Below are 5,819 nucleotides of genomic sequence, written 5' to 3'. Positions count from 1 at the left end.
AAATCATTCAAAATACAAATATTTGTTTGTGCACGTTTGTTCTTGTCTCTTTCGTTTCAGGAATTTTCCGTGTTCACAAATTGGCACGCTCGGTGGGACAATCTCTACCTCTCATCTCTTTCTCCGTTCCAAGCACACCTCAAAGTCAATGGCATCAAGCAAGGGACAAGCCGTTCTTGCAACCACTGAGGGAAGGATCCTAAGCACTTCTGCCGCAAACGGACAATCCATTAGCGCCACGACCGCTCCTCAACATGCCACTTCAAAATTGGTGCCGCTAAAAGAGCAAGGGGAGCATCCAAGGTGTGAGTCTGTCATCAACCTGACCTCGCTGGAGGCACCGAATCATGATGCTAAGGCACATAAGATGACATCCCAAAGCAGCCAACGACATTCTTCATCAGCATCCTGGATGTCTAAAGGAAAGTCACGTCTATTGGTCGCACAAGTCATGACTATCGGCGTTACCTCCGTTGAAGAACAACTGGCTCAGATGAATGAAGCAATCGCAAGGCTAACCCGAACTGTGGAAGAAAAAGACTTGCAAATCGCTGCACTCGTCAGCCGACTGGAGCCACAGGACGACGAGAACCCTAACCCAGAAGATGAGCCTCAGGTGGAGAAAAACGATGCGAAGCCGGAGCCAGACCAAGCAGCGGCACTCATGGGATCTCTTTCTATCCAGCAGCTGCAAGAGATGATCACCAACACCATCAAGGCACAGTACGAAGGGAGCTCAAATACCTCCGGGTTGTACTCAAAGCCGTATTCAAAGAAGATCGACGCCTTAAGGATGCCGAGGGGTTATCAACCACCAAAGTTCATGCAATTTGATGGAAAGGGAAACCCGAAACAGCACGTTGCCCACTTCGTTGAAACTTGCAACAACGCGGGGACGGAGGGAGACTACCTCGCCAAGCAGTTTGTGCGCTCGCTGAAAGGAAACGCCTTTGAGTGGTACACAGACCTAGAACCTGAGACCATCAACAGCTGGGAGCAATTAGAGCGGGAATTCCTCAACCGCTTCTATAGCACCCGCCGCACTGTGAGCATGCTAGAGCTAACAAGCACAAAGCAGTGGAAGGACGAGCCAGTCATTGACTACATCAACAGATGGCGCACTCTAAGCCTCGACTGTAAAGACAGGCTCTCGGAAACCTCTTCAATCGAGATGTGCATCCAAGGCATGCAATGGGGTTTGCAATACATCCTTCAAGGCATTAAACCACGGACCTTCGAGGAATTGGCCACTCGCGCCCATGACATGGAGTTGAGCATCGCCCATCATGGGAAGAAAGAATCGATCGCCGACTACAAGAACGACAAAGTTCTTGGGACAAAGGTGGAAAAGGCTGCATGGAAACCCACCAAGGAAGCGATGACGGTCAACACATCTCCCGTCAAAATATCCACACGAGGCAAGGCGATTCAAACCGAAGCTTTTCGTGATCAAGAGACACGTAGACGCACTTTGAAGGAGCTTGAGGAGAAGACTTATCCATTCCCCGACTCTGATGTGGTTGCCATGCTAGATGACCTGTTGGACAAGAAGGTGATCAGTTTGCCTGAGTGCAGACGGCCGGAAGAGATGAATCGTACTGACAGTCCAAGATACTGTAAATTCCACCGCTTCATCAGTCATCCGACAGAAAAGTGCTTCGTGCTGAAAGATCTCATCATGAAGCTGGCTCAGAAAGGAATCATCGAGCTAGATCTTGACGATGTGGTGAAGTCAAACTATACCACCTTCACTTCTGGCTCTTCCGACTCAAAATTTTCACCTCAACCGCTGGGGGCATCGTCCAAGACAAGCAAAGTTGAAGGATGGACTCAAGTCACTCCTAAGAAATTGCACAAGAAGCATACGTCTCCTCCACATGTCCGCCAATCGGAAAGGGGGCAAAGCAGCTCTTGTCAACCTTCAAAGCAACATGAACGTGTTGAAGATGATGAAATTTCGACACATAGATCGTCCATCCCCATCACGATGCGTGATTTCTTTCCTGAAGACTTCTTCAATCACTCGGTCAAGGCTCCTTGCTATGAAGATTGTGAGGAACGCCTCTCCAAAATTACTTGACAAATTCACCATGCTCCTTGTTCGCACGAGCCTAAAACTGCACGAACCAAAGCTCTTTGTCTGCAAGAGCCTAAACTGCAAGACACAACACTCTTCGCCTGCACGAGCCTAAATTGCATGGCACAACGCTCCTGGTCTGCACGAGCATACAAGGCAACACCAACGCTCCTTGCCTGCACGAGCTGAAACTGCAACACGGCACCAAACGCTCCTGGTCTGCACGAGCATAAAAGGCAACACCAACGCTCCTTGCCTGCACGAGCTGAAACTGCAACACGGCACCAAACGCTCCTGGTCTGCACGAGCATAAAAGGCAACACCAAAGCTCTTTGTCTGCAAGAGCCTAAACTGCAAGACACAACACTCTTCGCCTGCACGAGCCTAAACTGCATGGCACAACGCTCCTGGTCTGCACGAGCATAAAAGGCAACACCAACGCTCCTTGCCTGCACGAGTTGAAACTGCAACACGGCACCAAACGCTCCTGGTCTGCATGAGCATAAAAGGCAGCACCAAATGCTCCTTGTCTGCACGAGTTGAAACTGCAAACGACACCAACACTCCTTGCCTGCACGAGCTGAAACTGCAACACGACACCAAATGCTCCTTGTTTGCACGAGTTGAAACTGCAAACGACACCAACACTCCTTGCCTGCATGAGTTAAAACTGCAAACGGCACCACCAAAAGAAAATACCAAGAAAAAAATGTGTTTTGAACTACGTTTTGACTTGATCTCTTTCTTCGGAAGGGTACGTAGGCAGCTTGAATATTCAATTTCAAGTTCAGTCACATCAAAATAAAAAAAATAAAAAAAGTGTTATAGAGTCAATTTTATTACAAAAAGAAAAAAAATGAATACATATGTTATTATGTTTTTACAACAAAAAAAAAAAGAAAAAAAAAAAAAAAAAATTAATTAATAATAATAATGTTAAAGTTCTGATGATACAGAGCACAGAGTTGCAGCCACAAATAAAAAAAAAAATATTACTTTGGGTCATCCCCACCATCATTATCTGTCACTTTGTGGTCTCTCTCTCTCTCTCTCTCTCGGCCTCCTACTTGCTGCTGTAAATGCAGCTGGGTTTTAATTTGACTGTATTATTTGATGGGGAGGAAGGGCGGCACTTCCTGGTTGACTGCTGTCAAAAGGGCTTTCAGATCTCCCACTAAAGACGACGAAGATCAAAAGAAAAGAGAGAAACGAAGATGGATTTTCAGAAAACCCACAAGTTTAAACCAACAAGAAACAGTGACCCAAGAAGCAGGCCCACCGGTGCTCTTCCTCCATGGATCCCCGAAGCTCTACTCCAATTTTTCCTCAATTTCGCTGCTCCTTCGATCGTTGAAGATTTTTCGTTTGATGTCCTTTGATCTTTCATCTCCTGCAACTTTGATCTTGGAAATATGTGGAGAAACTTAGCCAAAAAAGGTGCTTCCGGGATTATCAAATAGTTTGTTGCAGAATTTCTGTTTCTGGGTTATCTCCGTTTTCATGGAAGATAAAAAAAAAAAAAAAAAAAAAAAAAAAAAAATTTATCAGCGAGCTACGCCATGGTCGCGGTTCAGCTATGGCGGATCTGTACGGATCAACTCCTCCACGGTCTCGCAGATCAGAATTTGATGATTTCTCGTAGGAAGAATTGTCGAACCAGATTGAAGGATTGGTGCAAAGGTTCAATCTTTCCGAGGAAGATGACTTGAACGACGAGGAACCGGCTTTTGTGGCGTCGAAGACCTCAAAATCCTCAAATATCTCTTCGATTTTGACTTACCCCGAAGGCGAAAACAGCAAAGGCAGCGACATCACCGACTTGAGCCGACTCGATGCTGTGGTAGAGGGCTTCATCGGCGAAGCTCCTGCTTGGAGAAACGGCGAGCTGCCGAAGTTCCTCTGTTACCAGAAAAGCTCTGGAATTTCATCGTAATGGCGAACCATTTCTCCGAAAATTTACCCGATACGTTAAACGAGTGTCATTCTCTCGGATACGTTCGAATCGAATTCAATGAGCTCGACGGCGTCGTTTCAGACAAGTTTTGGGGTCTGCCTGGTCTCTATTTCGTCACGATGAATAACAACAGATTCAACGGCAGCGTATCGCCGTCGATATCGGCGGCTACTAAATTATCAACACTTAAGATCTCCAGCAATTCATTTTCTGGCGAGCTTCCGTCGGCGATTTGTAAGCTTACGAACCTCTCGAGCCTCGACGTGAGCAGAAACAAATTCTCCAGCGACTTGCCGCCGCGTATAACGGAGCTGAAGATTTTGCAGAGGCTGAAAATGGAGGAGAACATGTTCTCCGGTGAAATTCCGAGTGCAGTGAGTTCGTGGACCCAGTCGACGGAGCTGAGCCTATCTCATAATCGCATAACGGGTCGGATCCCACCCCAACTCGGTTACTTGCCGGTATTGAATTACTTGGATCTCTCAGAAAATTTACTAACCGGTGAGATTCCGTCGGAGTTGACCAAGCTGAGGCTCAATCAGTTCAACGTCTCGGATAATAAACTGTACGGGAAAATACCTACTGGTTTCGATTGCAGTCCCTTCAACTTGGGGCTAGTGGGTAACCCGAATTTGTGCAGTCCGGAGCCATTGTCGGTGCGGCAACGTAGCTGAGCACCGTACGTGCTCGCTCCTTCAGGGATCACCATCTTCTTCTGCACCACCGCCATGTGGTGGCACTAGCAATCACATGGGTGCCCACAAGGATGACTGGATCATGACACTCACCCAGGTTATTTAGAACTTCTGCAGCAGCTTCTGCCTCACCTTGGTCTCCAGACAAGAAGACGCAGCATGCTCCCCCCACGGCTTCAAGCTTGACCCCAACCCGACTGTGCTCCGGGTCCTAGCTGGATCTGACATCAAGGTCACCCTGATCCTTCTCTATCTTCATCATCAAGGCCAAACGCTACATGGTTGTTGAAGATCCTCCACAGCATCTTCACCTTCGTTTTACCTCTCCGCCGTCGGTTTTCTGAGTTGAGCTGGATGCTCGAATCAACCACGCTTCTCCAGGACGTCAAGCTCCAGCACCAAGACTCCTCCCTTGCAGCACGCAAAGCTCAGTCTTCCTCCACAGCGGCAGCACAAGCTCCTGGGCCGGCATCATGAGTCGTTGGTCTCAGTCGCCAACAGCTTTGCATCCTCCTTCTTCATAACACTGCAGCAACTACTGAAACTCAGAGGGGTAATCGAGCATGGCCTTGGTGCCCTCCGTGTGCTTCTCACGGATAAACGACGCGTCGTCATTTGATGCCCTGTCATGCTGGCGCTCGACACCCCAAGCTTCTGCACCTCCTCCATGGCTGAAGCACCGGTGCTCCGAAGCCCTCTCCAGCTCCCCATCCTCTCCTCCTTGCTCCGCCATGGCTGCGGCCTTTGAATGAGATTGACAAAACCGAAGTTTGACAATCCACACCCAAAGACCTCCTCCGTCTCTTGCCTCGCAGCTGCCAACAACTTCAAAGACCGCTGTCAAACGACTAGCCGGCCGAGAAGCTCTTCCTCAAACTCCAGCTCTCCGTCCGTCTTCGTCCTTCCCTACAAATCCCTCCGCCAAGCGTCCTAATTTATACAGAAAGAAGTACAATTAAAAAAAAAAAAAAAAAAAAAAAGGTGGTGGTGCATCTGGCACCACGTGAAAAAAGAGGAATGGTGGATCAAAGATGGGGTACAGCCCCATGGCAGATCAAAAGTTTCTGGTGGTGCATGGGCACCATGTGCAGAA

General features: G+C 48.2%; 1 long non-coding RNA gene across 1 annotated transcript; it reads right to left on the bottom strand.

Annotated features, from left to right (window-relative positions):
* Window positions 1-4,962: 4,962 nt before the first annotated feature.
* LOC139196559 (uncharacterized) lies at window positions 4,963-5,609 on the bottom strand. Its single transcript, XR_011581610.1, has 2 exons — window positions 5,387-5,609; window positions 4,963-5,037 (listed from the first exon to the last, which is right to left on the bottom strand). It is a non-coding gene; the product is annotated as an uncharacterized lncRNA (long non-coding RNA).
* Window positions 5,610-5,819: the final 210 nt, after the last annotated feature.

The sequence above is a fragment of the Malus domestica genome, chromosome 05 (assembly GCF_042453785.1).
Source record: "Malus domestica chromosome 05, GDT2T_hap1".
In the NCBI taxonomy this organism is placed as follows: domain Eukaryota; kingdom Viridiplantae; phylum Streptophyta; class Magnoliopsida; order Rosales; family Rosaceae; genus Malus; species Malus domestica.
This window is presented reverse-complemented; position numbering and strand designations above follow the sequence as displayed.